The 19,618-nt window shown below is 41.3% G+C and overlaps 1 non-coding gene across 1 annotated transcript; it reads left to right on the top strand.

The window, feature by feature from the left end:
- Positions 1-19,161: 19,161 nt before the first annotated feature.
- Positions 19,162-19,266, top strand: LOC124082835 (U6 spliceosomal RNA). Its single transcript, XR_006848500.1, has one exon. It is a non-coding gene; the product is annotated as a U6 spliceosomal RNA (small nuclear RNA).
- Positions 19,267-19,618: the final 352 nt, after the last annotated feature.

Consider the following 19,618-nt stretch of genomic DNA (forward strand, 5'->3'; position numbering starts at 1 on the left):
TGAATTTCTTTGGTTTGGATTCTTTGGTTCATTCGCAAATATTCAAGACATTCAGCTGATTAGATACATCCCTATCTCTGTGCTTCTAAGAATTTGAACTTTCCCATAAAATGCTGGTCTTAGATGTTTACAAAAGAGGCAGAAAGCAAATCTCAAGATCTGAGCATGTAATTTTTACCTGTACACTAGAGCATGTCATAGAATCCAGAGCCTAGAGCCAAAATGCTGACGCGCCACGCATATCAGACTCATTTTGCATGGCCTCCAGCAGCAGCTGCCTGCGGAGGGCCCCACAGCTGTTGAACATAGAGAGCAGCAGCTCACACTAGTTTAGGGTGGGAAATGAAGAGAAGGACCATGTCCAACTGCAGCTACAGGGGGCACCAAAGTAGGCAGGATATAGTTACCCTTGGTGCATCCCTGGACCTCCCAACTTAAGGAAGTTCCTAATTCCTCCTTGTCTAAAAAAATAAGAATGATATATGGTCATAATGCCAGGTAACATTGGAAGCAGAAACAGCTTTAAAATACCCTCTGGGGAAGGAATTACCCCAGGTGGGAGAACACAAACGATAGGAACAACATTCTGAAGGCCCAGTTCCAGGTGGATGAGGCAAAGCATGAATTAAAGGTCATCAAAAGCATACTGGATCCATTTATTTCATAAACAGACTTTTTTTTTTCTTCAGGAGTCATGGTTTATCAGAAGGAAGCCCTTTTCTTTTTCCTTTCACCATAGCAGTAGGCTTTATATGATGAAGAGGGAATACCTACCTACCTACCTAATACTAAGGAGGAAGGGTCTTTTATGTTCACTGAAGTGGACTTTTGGATCAGGAAAATGATATCTGCATTTTCAATGGCATTTATCACCCATGAGTTTCTTTTTAGACTAGTTCTGCTCTCATTTTTTCTTTTACCCCTTGAAAATTCATCAAACCCAGTATACATACAGAAAAGTACAGTGTAATAAAACATCACGTAGTCATGATCCCTTTTAAAGACTGGAATATTAGCAGGACTCCAAAAACCCTCCTCTTACCTCTTACTCTCACCCCCAGAGAAGACCACTCTGCCTGGACATTTATCCTGGGTCACAGCTTCCTCTTTTGTGATAGTTTGAATACACACACACATATGTGAATATATATATATACACACACACACACTACACACAAATACTCTAGTTTGTGTTTTCTTGCTTTGAAACTTCATATAAAAAATTCTATAGTATATGTAATTTTGTCTTTGTCTCTTTCACTCTAATTGTTTATGAGCTTCATTAATGTTAAGTGCATGGCCAGCTTATTTGTTCTTATCACCATTTACATCCAGGGTATGAAAATACCATGTATTTTTTTTTTTTTTTGTACTGGGGGAATGAACCTAGGGGCTCTTAACCACTGAGCCACATCCCCAGCAGCCCCTCCCCTTGTTTTTGAATATTTTATTTAGAGACAGGTTCTCACTAAGTTGCTTAGGGTCTCGCTAAATTGCTGAGGCTGGCTTTGAACTCACAATCCTTCTGCCACAGTCTCCTGAGCTGCTGGGATTACAGGAATGTGCCACCGCACCTGGCTTATACCATGATTAGTTTATTCATTCCCACTGAGGATTTATTTACTCCCTGATCTGAAAATTTGGATACATTTCTTAGTGTATATGTTTCTCTAGATTTTTATCTGGGAAGAAAATTGCTGCACAAGAGGGACCTGTATCTTCAGCATGGATATTGTTCTGTGTTTTCTTAGTGTTTGTCTATTCAGCATGTACTCATTGCAGGGTCAATTATATTAACTATATTTTCTTAATTTTTTTTTTTTGTATTTTTGATGCTCTGGCATTTGAAGGCCCTACAGGCCTGGGGTGATATTGCCCCTCCTAGGGCTACTTTTTCTTAGAGATTGCAAAGAGCTCAGCTGGAAGACGCTTTTCATGGGCAAACCAATCCATATTCTATACCCTCAACCAGCTCCTTATCAAACTCTCACACAACAAGCCAATATTTCCTCTGCCCTAAATCAACCCTGTGCTAGGTTCCAGGTAACTTGAGACTACCCTTAAGCCCTGCATCCAGACAGAACTATCCAAACTGGCAGATTACAAGCTGTTCACCCTCCCTGCCTTTCCCTAGGAGCCTGGGCTAGGCTGTGTCCTCAGCTTTCCCCTCACTGCTGTCTGCTTCCTTCTCACCACACAGATGCTTCCACCGTGGCCTTGCACAGTGTGGAGTGCCCCATGCTCTTGGGAAATGAAGTAATAAATTTTCTTTGAATGCTGCTAGCTTCTCCATGAGGTTGCTCAGTTATGTCTCTAAGTTGCATCTTGGGTATACTTTTAGAACAAGTAGGTCATACCAAATTTCTTGTCAAAATCAGTTGTTGAAAAGTACATACAAGAGGAAGTGAGGGGAAAGGGAAAAATAATACAAGGGAGACAAATGAATGTCAGTAGAGGGGGCAGAGAGAGAAGAGGGGAGGGGAGGGGAGGGGAGGGGGGATAGTAGAGGATAGGAAAGGCAGCAGAACACAACAGACACTAGTATGGCAATATGTAAATCAATGGATGTGTAACTGATGTGATTCTGCAATCTATATATGGGGTAAAAATGGGAGCTCATAACCCACTTGAATCAAAGTGTGAAATATGATATATCAAGAACTATGTAATGTTTTGAACAGCCAACAATAAAAAATTAAAAAAAAAATCAGTTGTTGAGCTGGGGTTGTGGCTCAGTGGTAAAGCACTTGTATAGAGTGTGTGAGGCGCTGGGTTTGATCCTCAGCACCACATATAAATAAATTCAGGTCCATCAACAACAAATAAAATATTTAAAAAAATAAGGTGCCAATGTATATGCCCAACAGCAGTGTATCTCTACCTTTCCAGAGGTGCTCTTTGAGTGGATAGAATATTTCAGACTTTGAGTAAATCTGGGTTTCCTGTTTAAGAGATCTGTGTTGAATGCATAGTGGGATCATTGTGGCATAGGCAGGGCCATTAGCCTTAGCCTTTGCAATGGGTCAGGCGGGCAGGCACCAGATGGCTTTTAAGAAGGGATCTCAAGATTCATTGTAAGTGGTGATATTGATTCTTTTTCATTCTGATACACTGCTTCACTTTAAAGCACTGAGATGTCTTCTGAAACAACAGATGCTCCAGATTCTGCCCAATATCTAACTTCCCTTTCTTTTTTACACTCACAATTCTGATTTTGTTTGGGAAGCAGTGTGCCCAGAACTAGTGATAGATCAGGCTTAGCCCAAGTCAATTAGAATAATTTGTTCCAGCTTTCCCAGACTCCCTCACCTCCAGAGGCTCAGCATACTGCCAGTCACGTGGTTTAGTTTTGGCCTGTGACATGTGAGCAGAAGTATGGGGAGGAGGCAGATGTGGCTGGAACTCCCCTATCCACTATCTGTCCAACTTGAATGCTAGAATTAACTCCAGAGCTTTAGAAACCATCTTGAGGTGATAATTTCATGCAACAGGTGAACTCCTGTTGTCACATTGGCATCTCGACTTTCTTGCAAAATTCTCATGTGAGAAAATAAACCCTTGTTTGTTTTAACTGGTTAGTTATTTCTGTTGCTATTGTGTAGCCAAATGCACTTTTTAAATGGGACACTAAAGGAAGCCCAAAGTGTCTTGGAATGGAGACTTGTCATTTAAGGGGAATGGAGTTAGCAACATTGCCTTTGAATGACACAAACATGAGCCCATGAGGGAATGCATTTGACTTATTCTGCACCCACTTCTTTATTTTTGTAAATATTAATCTATATTTTTATCTATCACATATCTGAGGCTTTTCTATATGAGACATTAAATTAGGTGCTGGGATAAAGAAGAAAGTGTTCCTGTGCTCAAGGGGCTAATAGTTCATTTGAAAGGCGAAGTTAGTAGTAGTCATAGTTGTAGTCATAGTAATGATAGTGGTGGAATCAGTGTGATAAATGAACAACAGAGAAATGTTTGAAGTACCTCCACAGCACAAAAGGAGGGTTCCGCTTTGCCTGGCATTGGCAGGGCCTGGGGAGGGGTGAAAGATAACTCAGGCAGGGAGTAATGGCTGTTGGTAATAGTTAATCTTGAAGTCTTGACATATCAAGAGGATTTGTTATTTACCTCTAAGAGAAAGAACATTCCAGGCAGAGAAAGTGGGTGTGTGAAGGCAGAATGATACAAAACCCCAGGATACATTGTGGGGAGTCACTATCTGGTATTAGACTATGGCACTGGAAAGATTTTAATTGGAGTTCCCAATCAGAATGGGGCAGCAAGGGTCAAGTGCACATTTATGATAGAGGGTGGTGGATACATTTTGAGTTATAACCTTCATAGCACTGGCCGTGGAATCTAATTTTCGTGGGATTGTACTTTGGAATCCACTGTCATGGGATGTAGATGAATCTTGGGCAGTTTTGTTTACTAGGGATTTTCTAAAGTTTGAATGGAAAAATGTCTCTTTTGTAGTCAGGACTGATTGGTAAGTAGAGGCCCAGAATACTATGTCTGGAGGAATCTCAGGCCATCTGGTATCAGCAAGGAAGCTTTGATAGAGTACGGCCCTTTGCTATGGGTTTGTACCTTTCGTCTAAATGCCTCTCTCTGCAGTCATTCAGACATGGCGGAGGAGCCCCCAGAACCCAGCTCATGCTGTTCCATATATTGTTTACTCTGTTGCATGTGCATTGCTGATCTAATCAGCAGAGTCACCACTATAAACTGCATCAGCCATCTGTGTGCCTGGGAGGAACAGCTACTGGGGCAGACAAAATTTAAACTCTCTTGGTTTTCAAATGACAAGAAGATGAGGTAGTGAATGTCAAGGTCTTATTTAAAGAATGATAAAATAACCAGTTTCATGTGCTATCGTCATTAGAGCAAGCACATTTGTTATAGATAAAAACAAAACACAATTTATATTTTGAGTCTTCCCCTCCCTCTCTCAATTCAAAATGATCTCAACATTCTGTCCTACAAGCTGAAATGTACAATGTGTTTATTGCAGGCTGGTTTGATACCCAACTCTGAAAGTATCAACTTCCTGGTATGGAAAGAAAATGCTCTGTGTATTACAGCAAGGTTTTGCCTCAGGTGATGGATTCTAGGACACATATTTATCAGTAGATCTATGTGCTAAATTAATATCAATGGATTGTTAGTGCACCTAGGGAAGACAAAGGTAAGTTTCCTTGTTAATCAGGTATTCCCAGGTCATGTGGTCAGACCACAATCAAGTGCATGATGCATATTAAATCTGAAAGACTTTCAACTTAGGAAATAGAGATAAGAAACTAGATACTTTCCAATGCCATACAAGCATATCTAAGAGCTGGTCCTGGATGTTCATGTTGGGAAAGAAAGACTATAGAGTATTTTAGCATTGCAGCAGAAGTCAGACATCCCAGCAGAAACCATTCCTGAAACTGGAGGGGTTGTTTGTCATTCCCAAACTTCAGTTTCCTCATCTGAAAGTTAGAAAGAAACCTTATAGGGTGGTTAAGTGGATCTAATTAATTGAAATTATGTCTTAAAATTATATACTACTAAAAATACTAGGTATTATTATTGCTATTATTACCTCTTGAAAGTGTTGCAAGGTTCAAAAGAAAAGGTATCTGAAACTGCTTGGACAAATTCTTGGAAAAACCTATTTGGAAAAGTCCAACTGCAAGGGGGCAGTTGAATTACAGTTATGCTCCTCATAATGATGATGGTTGGGTCAACAATGGAACACTATACAATGATAATGTCATGGTTTTAATTCACCTGAAATATTCCTACTGTCTAACGATATCATACCTGTCATAATGTGGGAGTGAAATGCATCATTTACGTGTTTGTGATGTGGGTGCCAGTTGCATAAAAATTTAGCACACACAATTAGGTATACTTGGTGTGGAGTAGGCTTCATCATCTTGAGCAAGCACACTCTACATGTTCACACAGTGGCACAATTCACAGACTGTCTCCTTGTCTTTAAGTGACATGTGACTATAATAGCATCTGAGTGGCTTGACACAGTGTGAATAGTGTTATCAGAGAGAGTACAAAGGCAGAATGCAAGTAAAAGTTTTAGAGCATTTTAAAAATAGGCAAGTGGTCAATTACAAAAAAAAAAAAAAAAAAGGGAGGGGTGGTGGTGGTGGTGGTGGTAATCCTGCGATTTTCTAGAATAGAAACATCCATGTTAGTGGAATCATGGACAGGTTAGACATCATTGTTCAGCTGATGCGTTCATGTGGCTGGCCTTTTATATTTAATAGGCCTTTTGATGATAAGAATGAGAGACTGACTCAAGTTACAGTGAAGATATGGGGATGCATGGATGTCTACATGTAGGCAGAAATGTGCACCACACCTCATGGGAAATTACAAAGAGCCAAGTCTCATGGAGAATGGAATGTGCAGCAGGAACTGGGGGGTTATGTAGGATCAAAACACTTCTGGGAACTAGATTATCTGGCTGCCCTAGACAGCAGGTGTTTTCGAACTTTCTACTGTTCATGCCATTACACAACCAAATATCTCCTGTGTTCTCAGTCCTGCTTTCTAGTTCTCCAGACTCACCCAGAGCTTCCGTCTAGCCATGGTATGCTTTCTTTTGCTTGTGGCTTCTGCTGCTCCCAGTATCCGCTTCCTTCCCACCATCCAACTCTCCAGAAGGGAGAATCTGAGTGGGTCCGTTTATCTCCATTGTCTTTGCTGGATGTGGCTTTTATGTAAGACCAACTCAGAGACCAGTTGCCCTTAGATCAGACTTCTTTATCTGGCCCTGTGGTCAGAGAAGTAGAGCAGCATGATCTGAAAATAGTCGTTTATACTCGAGAGGCCCTTATGCGGTGGGGGTCTGCTGGTGGGCAGGTACTCCTTGGCTTCCTTGTTCATCACATATATGACGCTTGGTTCCAAGGTATTTTCTGGAAAAAACAAACACATGAAATACATGCTCACTCTAACTATGATGATAATAGTGATAGCAAAGAAGACAAGAGGAGAAGAGAAAGAAAAAAAAGAAACATACAGGGATTTTCAAATTCAAGAATTTTTGAAATGACTTAAAATTCATTTTGCGTCACTATGAAAGAAAATGGGTATTATAAAGTGTTAGAAATATTATTATTTTAAAAATTTGTCATATATATACATATATGTATATATGTATGTATGTGTATATATATATATATATGTATATATATATATATATATATATATAGTTGCAGATGGACACAATACCTTTATTTTATTTATTATTTTTATGTGGTGCTGAGGATGGAACCCAGTGATTCACACATGCTGGGCAACCACTCTACCACTGAGCTACCACCCAGCCCTGTGTTAGAAATATTATGCTTGGCCAGAACCAAGTCTTGTTTTGGATTTTGGTTATTTTACCTAAAGTAGGTTAAAAGTAGCTTCTTGACATGAGTAGAAACCTTGAAATTTTGGAACAGAAAGAAACCTTGAAGTGGTGTCCTCTTCATTGTGCATGGGCTAACCCCCTTCATCCTAGAGAAGTGGGCGGGAGGCTGTCTGGGGCAGAGGCCTGGAGCCAGCCTACATAGCCTCCATTCTGGATTGCTGAGCAGAGGAGTGGCTTCAGAGAGGTGGTTCTTTGCCAGAGAACTGCTAACTCTGGTCTTCACTTCCACTTGGGCACTTGTGGAGTTGGAAACCTTCTTAGATGAATTGTTACCTTTCCATTCATGGCAGCTCACCTGGAATTTCTATCAATCTTTCCCCTATAATAAGGAAATTGCTTCTTCTATAAAGGGGCAGTATATATTCTAAGATTCATCTTTAGCCCTTTATGTTCACATGCCATCTTTCATGTCCCATCCTCACCTCTCATTTTCTCAGGAGTTGATTCCACACGGCTAGACTAAGAAATAACTGTGGTTTCCATGTGCATGGGAAGGCTATGGCTACTAACAAAGCAAAATAAAACAAAACCACATCTAAATGCTCAATTTTCCAACTATATCACACAACAGTGGCTATTCTGGGTGAAACTTTTTATTAGTTTTGAGTTCTACCACCAACCAACCAAAAAAATATTGCTACTGTATAAGGTGGTAGCCAAGGTTCTCATGATTCCAAATTATAAACAAAATAACCAAAATATGTATTAGATATCAGCTATGTTTTAACTGTGTGTCCCTGGTGAGTTACTTAGTTTTACTCTTCACATTTCTGTCCCATGAAAAGTCTGTTCTTCATGAGAAACACAGAGTAGATGCTAAAAAACTTTGGTTTCTGTGAATCCCCCAAGGGCTCAGGTATGGGAAGCTTGGTTGCCCCCAGTGTTGCGATGTGAAGGGGTAGCAGGAACTTTGAGAGGTGGCAGGACCTTTAGAGGGAGGTCACTGGATATGCTGCCCTTAGGAGATATTAAGGTAGTTCTTGGGGTCCCCAGCAGCTCCTTGTAAAAAGATTCTTGTAAAAGAGCAAGATCAGCTTCTTCCTAGCCTCCTGTCTCACCAAGGGATCTCTTCTTCACATGTGTCCAAAGGTGAGAATGGGACACAGAAAGATTGACTGCCATGGGACATAGCCAAGCAGACCCTCACCAAAGTGGAGCAGGTATTGTATCATGTTTGTGAACTTTCAAAACCACAAACTAGATCAAATTCTTCATACATTACCTAACCTCTGATATTTTGTGGTTAGAGATGAAAAACAAACAAATATACAGGAAATGTATAATAAAACTCCTGATTAATATTATATATCCTTTAAATTAGTCATTATAAGAACTTTATGAGGAATGAAGTTCAGAGCAGCCAAGTAATTTGCTCAGATTCTGGAAGTGGTAGGATTTGAACACTTGGACTTAACTTGCTGACTTCCAGGAGGTGGTCTATTTGTGGCTCTAGAGCTACCCATAGCAAGCCTTGCCAGTTGGGAGGATGTTGTGGAAAAGGCCCCCATGCTGGGAATCTTCTTGTTTTCTTATCTTCCATAAGAGGGATGGCTGGTGGGAACACTAGTGTACTCCCTGACTGTTTTCCCCCAGGATATAGAAACCCCAGTGCTTCAATGCCCCTCTCCTACTAATATCTCATGGACCACTTCAGTGCCCACCACCTCTTTGCCTTAACAGGGTACAGAACCCTAGCCTTTGGAGCTGTTTGAGGACAGCTGTGACCTTCTTTCACCCCTCCCTATGGTTTGAACTGCTAGACACTCCCTGAGGGGCCTCAAGCACTTTGCTACAGAAAGGCTCCTTATCTTGGCAAATCAATATAATGCTTACCAAGTTTCGCTTTTCTCAAGTCAGGGTGGATGATGTGCATGAGATTACTCAAGAAGATTTATTGACGGCCTCACATAAAACTTGGCAGGTTTTATTTCTTAGGTGATGAAAAAGGTGGCCCTGGCCAGTAAAAGGCCAGACTGTTGGCTGCCCCTTCTGGAACAGCCTAGTTGACTAAAGTTCTGAGCAGGCTTTTATTGGCACCTATAAATAGACAAATTGGCGGCTCCTCATTTTCTTTTTCATTGACAGATGTAGTGGTGGAGCCTATTCTCAGATGGCTGCCAGAGTCCAATCTGACTGCATTTGGTAGCCAGGAGAGATAGATGAAAACTTGCATGAAAGGAAAGTTAGAACCTAGCCAAAACCAGGGGGTCCTTGGAAAAGGACCTTTGTGTAAGTCATGCCTTTGGGGGTCATGCAGAGTGGCCCTAAGAAGAGATGTAGGTGTAGGGCAGGGGATGGAGTGGAGAAGTAACTGTGTGCATAGAAATCCACCCTAATGAATACACAGCCATGTGCACACGCCTAATCAGGTACATCTGTAGTGTCTATGTGTCTATGTCTCAAGGTTCTGTCTATTCATTTGCTGAATGTGTTGACTTGCTTGTCTCACCCAACATGAGATTTAGACTATCTCCACTATCCTTCCATAGACCACTGCCAAACAGCCAGATGGAAAAAGTCTCCTAAACCACCCAACCACTAGTCTGTTCTTGAACATTTCAGACTCTGCAGCATTTGTAGCAAAGGAATCATTACCATTCCTTCACCACCTGCCCTCCCCCAGGGAGAAGCATGGGCTTTTACTCTTGACCATGGCGTGCCCTTGTTGCTTTCTTCTTTTTCATCATGCCTGGGTTTGATATCTTTAATTTAAAATATTCTCATTATTATTTGCTGAATTTTAATTTATATTTAATTTCAATTCAGAAGACACAGGCGTTCCAAGTTTCAGATCTCCTGGGAAAGGCATGAGTGTGTCAAAGAGAAGCACTCAGCTTGCCTCGTGGCTGAAAGGTTCTCCTGAGATCTCTGAGCTCCAGCCAAGCAATACAGTAGATTGGTTACCCCCTGTCCAGTCAGCTTTATCAAAATGTGATAAAACATGGTAATGAAAAATGGTGGGTTCAGTTTGTCACAATTCTGTTGAGGGCTCTGTACAGGTAAACCAGGCAGTAATTCATTTGGTCTGTGACAGTTTTTATTATTCTGTTTTTGTGCAGTTTCAAGGAGTGAGGGGAATTGCCCCAGACAACAGATGTGGGAAACTTTTTCTTCCTCCCTGTCCTGTGGACAGGCCTGAGGCTCCAGCCCGGTGACTCATTGTTGTGGTATTATATACCTCAAGATTAAGTGTGTGCTGTAGAAAGTGTGGGGCAGGATTTATCAGTGTGAGTTCTTCCTTTGAAGTATCAGGGCAGGCTACTTCGCTGATGGTTTCTGGAACCCGGCCAAGCCCCAATATGCTGTGAAAATAGCCGTCTTAGGTTTTCTTGGCACATGAGCACATTTGCACTTGATTCTCAGACCTCCATAACTTTCTGATGCTTTTGAGGCCAGTATTCTTGGGACTGAGGGCCCAGGGCCAAATTGTAACCCTGCCTGTTTGTGCTCTTTCAAATCCCAACATGGTTTTGATGGCTCCAGATACCAACTCTAACACCAACTTGAGTTCCAAAGTACTGGCTGGCTTTGAGTTTTTGCTTTTATGCATTTGTGTATGAATTTCTCTGCAGCCCACATTGCCTGCTGTCCGGCTCCCCACTTACAAAATGTTGACTCTGAAGGTTTTTGACTGCAACAAGGCTTTCTACAACAATGCATTGTCACATTTCCAGTTTCAAAGGAAAGCCGGATGTATGCAGAGAAAAACCACAGGGATGCCATTATAACTCTCTCAGTCAATTAAACAAATAAAATCCACCCTTCTCAAGTGAAAACCCCACCATTTCCCTACATCTTCCTCCTCCACCTTTACTCATCCACATACTGTCATTAATTTTGATAACTAAAGAACATAAAATGTTAATTATGTCAGACTCCTAGACACCCTTCTTGAGAAAGGTCAATCTATCAGCCACATTCCTCATCGCCCAGCTATGTGTAATAAATAGCTTCCTTGTAAATGCACATTTCCCAGTAGACTCCCATTTCAGGTTTCCCTGTAGCCTGGGAACCAGACTCTGTGCTTCCTGATTTAAATCTTGCCCACCTGTGTGGAACCTCTCTTTTGCTCTCTCTCTACTTTTTGAGTGGGCAGATTCATTAATAAGGTCCCTTGAGGTGACTCAGCTTAAATCTTAGGAAAAGCCCAGAAAGCTGTCAGGTTCAGGTCAATGCCTCCTGGGTGAAGGTATAATGGAATGTAGTTGCAGGTTGGGTCCTGTCATGGGCCGGATTGCATTTCTTCCCCATCCCCCAAGTTCATATGTTGCCATCCTAACCACTAGTACTTCAAAATGTGACCATGTCTGGAGCTTCTTACAAAAGCTATCAAGTGAACATGAGGTTGTTAGGGTGGGTCCTAATCCTACACCACTAGTGTCCTTATATGAAGGGGGTATTTAAAGACACACTGACATGCAAGGAGAATGTCATGCAACCATGAAGACAACCATCTTCATGTCAAGGAGAGAGGCCTGGAACAGATCCTTCCCTCATCCTCAGTCTTTCAGAAGGAAACAAAATTGCAGATACCTTGATTGGGACTTTAAACCTCTAGAACTGGGACAAAATAAATTTCTGTTTATTAAGCCACTCATTTTGTAGTACTTTGTTATAGCAGGCCTACCAAATGAATATGGGTTTGTCTTTGTTTGTTTGTATTCCTATCATAAAATATATAAGATTGGTGTGTTATTCTCTGTGACCAAAATATCTAAGAAGAGCAACTTAGAGGAGGAAAAGATTATTTGGGCTCATGGTTTCAAAGGTCTCAGTCCATGGTTGGCTATCTCCATTTCTTTGAGATTGAAGTAGAACATGATGGAAGAAGAGTGTGACAAAGGAAAGGGGCTCAGCTCATGGCAACCAGGAAGCAGAGAGAGAGGAAGGGAGACAAGATAAACCCTTTTAGAGGACATCCCAGTGACCTACTTCCTTCCACTAGGTTCCACCTGGCAATAATACATTCAGCCCTCAATGGATTAATCCACTGATGAGGTTGGAGCCCCCATGACCCCATCACTTACCAAAAGCTCCTCCTCTCTGAACAGTAATGCATTGGGGACCATAAGACTTTGGGGGGACATTCCAGATCCAAACCATAACAACAGTGTAATTTATAAAGAGTGGGGAAATTTATTTCCCATATTTGGGAGCCTGGGAAATCCAAGATCAAAGCAGCAACAGATTTGATTGTCTGATGAAGACTGCCCTCTGTGACTATGATGACACCTTATTGCTGCATCCTCTGAAGAAAAGTAATGCTGGGGGAAGATGAAAGATAAGCCAGGGAACCAGGGAAGTCAGCATGGCTCAGTTCAAGTGGAAAGTCCCCAGAACAAGGGAAGCGGGTGGTGTAACTCTCAGTGTGAGGACAAAGACCTGAGAACATGGGGCCACTGAAGTGAGTCTTAAAGCAGAGGACCTAGAATTCTGACATCCATGGGCAGGAGAAGGGAGTCTCTGTTCTGGAAGATGGAGTGAATTTGTCCTTCCTCTGCTTTTTTTCTTTCCTTCTGGGTCATAAGCCAATGGCTGGGTGTCCACCCATGTCGAGGGCAGCTCTTCTCCACTCAGTTCATGAACTCTCACACCAGTGTCCTCCAGAAATGCCCTCATAGGCACAGCGGGGGCAACCCAGTCATTATAATCAAAGGCCAGACCATCTGGGTTTCCCTTTCAGCAGAAGTGGGGATGGGCTCAATGCCTACTGGAGCATCAAGAATAAATAATGCTTTACCAGCTAAGCGTCCCTTCATCCAGTCAAGAAGATACCTCAAATCAATCATCACAAGGTCCTTTTGACAGCAGACTCTGAAGAAGAGAGTGGTATGTATGTAGGAGGGTTGTTAGGGAGTGTCCTTGGGATAAACTCCTAATGAAGATAGAACAGAGAAGCAGACTGAGAAGAAGGAGCTGGGCTAGGACCTAACAAAGGTCTCAGCTAACTTGGTGGGAAGCATGGGGACCAATCAGGATAAGCTTTCATAGTCAGAATATGGGTTTGGGACTTCATAGCAGGCCTACCAAATGCCGACCAGTATTAGGTGGCTGTGAGTTTTCTCTGGAAGGAGGTATGACCTCTTCTCTCCAGAACAAAGTTGATAGTTGGAAATGATCTTCTGGGAGCAATCTCAGCAGCTGGGGAATGAATTGCTTATTTCTCAGGGCGGATCTTGATGGCACATTGTAACATCTACCATGAATACATGTATTATGGTTTGTTGGGTTAAGAGTGGCTGGTCAAATTCCATGATTTTTAAAATGGAGTTACACTTTGCAAGGTGTGGCATTCTCTTCACTTCTGTTTTCTTACTTACCTTCTTGATGAAGTGGGTTGTGACTCCTTCAGCCCTGCCAGAGAGGTGGAGCTTTGGAGGTGTATGTATCCATCTGTGTCTAGACAAGACAACAGGCACTGGTTTACATGTTTCCATCAGAAGAAACTAACAGAGTGCTGGAATGTCTGAAGGAGCACAAAGACTGGGAAGCATTCCCCAGAGGCTAGGAAGCTAGTGTAGCCTGGTCTGGAATCTACAAGGGTACCCTCTCTGTTGAGCTGCCTGAGGCTACTTCTACCATCATAGCTATTGTTGGATCCACAAAGTTTCTGAACTGGAACTTTGGATTCTATGTTTAGATCCTAATGAACCCAGAGCTGACCTTGTTATAACTCAGTTTCATCCAGGGATGAAAGCCCATAGTGACTGGCCACAATACTACTACTATGGTGGCACTACCAGTAGCAGATGAAGAAACTTCTTCTTCCATCTTCCTTCTGATCTCCGTACTGGCAAGGAACTGTGATACACAGGATGGTGTGAAGAATGGGTGTGGATCTGGGACTGGTAGTCAATAGCCCAGTCTCTTTTTTGACTAGCCCCCTGCCAAGTCTCTGGTGAGTGGATTATCCTAAGAGGGAAATCACATACAATGACTAGGAAGCCCCTCCCCAAGTCTTAATAGAGACCGAGGCTACCAGCTCCCAAACAATGTGCCCTTCATCATACCTTGGTGCAGCTGAAGCTCTGCCTCCCTTTTCCTTTCCAAGGGGTTCCCACAAAGGCACACTGTACCCCAACAACAAAAGGGCCAAGTAGGTCCACAACGCTACTCAGTCATTCCAGTCAAGTACCTGGTCAAGACAATGTCATCTTCTTCATTCTTTCAGCAATCATATGACACATTGTAACTGTCCTTCATTCTTTTGTTCATTTGTTCTCTGATGAAATATTGAATGGAATCCAATTATGGACAAAGGTTCGTACTATGTATAATGGAAAGAATACAAAGAAGCAAAAGAAATAACCCTACCAAGAAGGAACTTAGCCTTCTTAAAAAGGAGTCCACTTTTACAAATAAAATAACTGAATTCCAGGGAAGAAAACTAGCCAGTGATAAGACCAGGCAAGACTCCTGATTGGTAAATCTAAGCCATTCTAATAAATAGGCCTCTGCTTATGGAATATCTTCCTGCGCATTCAGGAGCATTTAATTCTCAGATCCAAGTTGATGTCTCTTATTATTCTGAAAGTCATCTGATTATAGATTTTACACACATTTGGTCCAAAGTCACTTTGAAGCATCTTTATTTATCTTTATGAAAGCGACTGAGCTTGTTTTTCCACTCTGCTTAGCTTTGTAGATACAAAATAAGCCGTGTATTGTATTCCTTCTGTCTAAGCACGTGGTTGGTATAGCTTTCCACAGACAGCTGAATTCAACAGCCGGTGCGTGGTGGTTCAACATGAGCAAGGACAAAATGGTAGGTGATAAAGGTTGTTAAAAAAGACACCTGGACTGCCAGGCCTGGTGGTGCATTGGATTATACAAGTAACTTGGAAAGCTGAGGCAGGAGGATCACAGTCTTGGCAATTTAATGAGACTCTTTCTCTAAAAAATGAAAAGGCTGAGGATATAGCTCAGTGGTAGAAAAACAGACACTGGGACATCTCTGCTACTGAAGCCAGTCAATGAAATATGATAAACCCAAAGGCGCTGCCAATCTTTTTACTTGGGGATTTTACCCATTGGTCAGCCCCTATATTTCTCCTGAAGTTGAGAGGCTTGGGGAGAATTTTTTCAAATCAACACTATAGTTAGTAACGTGTAACTGACATCTAGCTTATTATCTAGCCATCTGCCAATTTCTTCAATGCATACAGTATTTAAGAATATTTTCCCAAATCATATGTCTGTTCTTGGACAATAGGCTCAACCCACTTCTTTATCTTTTGAGCAGGCACCGTGCTCAGCAGAAGCACTGATGTTACCATGGTTTCCTTAGCGACCCACACGACAAAGAGGAGAGTGTGAGGAGGCAAAGAATGGCGAAGAAAGGTCCTTTGATACTCCTGTGAGTGGGGTGCCAGCAGGACTTCACTGCCTCGTCCTAGGGACAGTCACCACCTCAGCTGATAAACGCTTTCTTCAGCTCTCTTAAGATTTGTGAAGTATGTTCTGGGCATGAGGCATTTTACCTTTTAACACCCCAAAAACATAGCTAATTTTTCGTGATGCATAGGGAGTGTCCTCAGAGAGGAAATAAGGGAAGACAATTTTTTGGTGCCGGCATTGTAGAAAGGTTTGATTTGAAATGATCAGTTTCACTGGCCTTGATATTCTAATTATATCTCTGCATTTCATCATGCAACACTACTGCTCAAATAAATTGGCTCAGAAAATAATTGTCATGTTCTAGCATAGGAATATACAAAACAAAGGGTTATTGTGCCATGGCTGAAAGGAGTGTTTTTCTATTGTTTCTCATTTCCTTATGGGTTTTCAATTGAAGCCAATCCCGAATGTTCAGTAAGGTCACTGATCAATTGGGAGCCATCTGGTAGAGCCCTGCCAGGGTGTGGGTTTATCTGGACAGATGGATTCCTGACTTGTCACTCACTTCTGTCAGGTCTTAAGGACGACACTAAGATTCTTCTTCTGCAAGAGAATTTGTCTCCTATTTCTCAGAGGTTCTTTCCTGGGCAGAGGTAAATAAATATTGCCACAAGTTCCATGGAGCGTGAGAGCCACCAGGAGATTTGATTTCCATAACATTTCCACTTGATCTCATAAGTCAGAGTCATGGAGTAACTATTTAACATTTAATGCTTGTGAAGTATTGGGATTTTAGAGGATAATGAATCTTTATAGCACCTTGGGATGCAGAGTGACCTCAACCTAATCCACTTTTGAAATAGGAAAAATATAATAGGAAAAAGAGAGGTCAATTTCTTGGAATTTTCCCACTATGGTTCAGTGCTGATACAGAATTCCTGAATGATTGTCATAAATCCATGTCAGTCATTTTTCAAGGGTGAAAAGAGAAGTCCTGGAGAAAGTATATGCCAACAAAAGGAGAACTGAGGTGGCTTCTTGAAATGGGCCATTTCTCCCTGGAGTTGCTTGTCTCTCTGGGAGGATCAAGAAAGGGTATTGTCTCTGCATGGCCATCAGGTTCTTCTCTGAGATCTAAGGGTCTTGCTTCCAGATCAACAATTCGTGACATTTACTGAGCACTTGGATTGGATCAAGCTATGTGTCTGGTGAAGTGGTGAAAGCAAAAGATATAGAAGACCTGGTTCCTTATCTTTGAAAATATCTTCAGTCTAGTCAAAGAGGTAAGGTTCATCCAAATGAATCCATTCAGAAATGGCATCATGTACAAAGCTTATCCTAAGTATTTGCAGGTCAGATTCCTCTCTTGCCATTAGAACAGAGAAGATAGAGCACAAAGCCTTAGAGCAGCCATTGAAAGCTTCTTGGAAGAGGAGAAGATTAAACTGTGGAGAAGAAAAAAAGATATAATAGGTCCCAGACATTTATGAGTCCCCAACTTCATCACTCCTGTGATGGGCACGTCATTCCTCCCTCAAACCACAGTAAACCAAGAGAATTTTTGTCTCTGCAGAAACAGGAAGAGAACCACAAGGCCACAAGGAGATGAAAATGGTGGGATGCTCACTTCTAGCTTAGTGACTCCCTCCTCCACCTCAACATGCAGGGCTCAGATTGATGACCGATAAGGACAGACCATGGGGCCTCCAGAAGGCCCTTAGGTAGAAAAATTAGGAATTCAGCTAGATCCATGAAGCTCATGAACCCAACAAGAGATAATTAAGTTTTCTGGTAAAGGATATCGAGGTTCGATCCAACACAGTAACTAAAGAGAAACGGTTATATTTTATTGGGCAAGCTAGTGACAAAGGAAAACAGTTTTGTGGGTTTTTTTTTTTTTTGTTGTTGTTGTTAATACTTTGAATAGAAGTGGCATATGAAAGGACTGGAGGAGAAAAAGAAGATGAATTAAGCAGATCATTATGAGGTAGTGGATATAGCCAGGGAAGAAAAGGAAGGGCAATTCAGCAAGATTCTGCAAATAATAGGCCCTGCTGACAAAAGTACACAGACTATGAGAAAAAACAAGGACATCCTCAGCACCACATAAAAATAAAGGCATTGTGTTGTGTCCATCTACACCTAAAAAAATAAATATTAAAAAAAAAGTTAAGGGCTGTGGATGTGGCTCAAGCAGTAATGCGCTCGCCTGGCATGTGCAGGGCACTGGGTTCAATCCTCAGCACTACATAAAATAAAATAAAGATGTTGTGTCCACCGAAAACTGAAAAATAAATATTAAAAAATATTCTCTCTCTCTCTCCCTCTCTTCTCTCTCTCTCTCTTAAAAAAAAGTTAAAACAAAACAAGGACATCAGATAGAAGGTGGTCTTAGCAATGCCCTAAGGTTTTCCACACTCTGTCACCTAAAATGTATTTTTCCTGTGCCCCTGTGCTGGGTAATACTTTATGTGTAACACACTCTCATAGTCCTATGATCTGATTGCATCTTTTAAAAAATTTAATTTTTTTTTTTTTTTGGTGGTGTTGGGGATGGAACCCAGGGCCTTGTGCAGGTGAGGCAAGCCTCTGACCCTGAGCCACATTCCCAGCCCTAAATTTTTAATTATGATAAAATACGCACAACATTAAAATTTCCTGTCTTAATAGTTTCTGATTACACAGTTCAGAAGTGTTAATGCATTCATAGTGTTGTGCAACTAGTCTTTAAAATTCTTTTCATCTTGCAAAACTGAAACTCTGTAGCCATTAAATGACTCCATGTTGCCTCCAACTGGTCAACCATCCCTCTACTTTCTGTCTCTATTTTTGCCTGACTACTCTCATAAAATAGTTTGTTTTTTTTTGGGGGGGGCCTGGCATATTTCATTTAGTATAATATCTTCAAGATTCATTCATGTTGTAGTATGTTTCATAATTTCCTTCCTTTTAAAGGCTATTATTCCATTATATGTATGTAGCACATTTTATTGATCTATGCATCCATTGATGGACATTTGGGTTTCTTCCACCTTTTGGTTATTGTGAACAGAACACTACTATGAATACAATTGTACAAATATCTCTTCAAGACTTTGCTTGCAGTTCTTTTTGGTATGTATCCAGAAGTGGAATTCCTGGATCATATGGATTAATTTCAATTTTTTGAGGAATCACCATCCTGTTTTCCATAGTGGCTGCAGAAGTTTTTGTGCTCACCAATATCACACAAATGTTCCTATTTTTCCATATCTTCACCAATCCTTTTTGTTTTCTATTGTGGTGGTGGCTGTCACTTAATAGTCATCCTGATGGATGTAGGGTGGCCCCAGTGGCTGTAAATTGAGGGTGTGCAATTCCTTTCACTGGTTGTAATTCTATCTTGTTCTCTACCATTGAAGAAAGCATCAGAATACGTGGGTTTAAGAATGAGTCTGAGAAGATTAGCATGGCCCCTGTGCAACGATGATATGCAAATTTGTGAAGTGTTCCATATATATATATATATATATATATATATATATATATATATATATTTTTTTTTTTTTTTAATGACTCTGAAATGATGAGAATATTGAGTTGGCTCTAATTTGTCTTTGGTAAGGAACCCATTCCGACACTTTGGCATTCTGTTATGAGCAACCACTCATTTGTCATACTCCCTGCAAGCTTTAGAAACAGGTTAGTCCTTCCTGACACCATAGTTGAGAACTGCTCCTCCCTGAACTGACTTTTCAATTCAGCACGGCTTCTTCATACACACCCAACAGAAACAGAGCATTCTTCCCTGGATGGGTGCTCCCAATGGGAAGGGGGGAAACCAAAGGACAACAGAGAACCTATTGCCTAACA

The sequence above is a fragment of the Marmota monax genome, unplaced genomic scaffold (assembly GCF_021218885.2).
Source record: "Marmota monax isolate L192 unplaced genomic scaffold, Marmota_monax_Labrador192_F-V1.1 WCK01_AAM20220418_F8-fsc00018, whole genome shotgun sequence".
Classification (NCBI taxonomy): Eukaryota; Metazoa; Chordata; class Mammalia; order Rodentia; family Sciuridae; genus Marmota; species Marmota monax.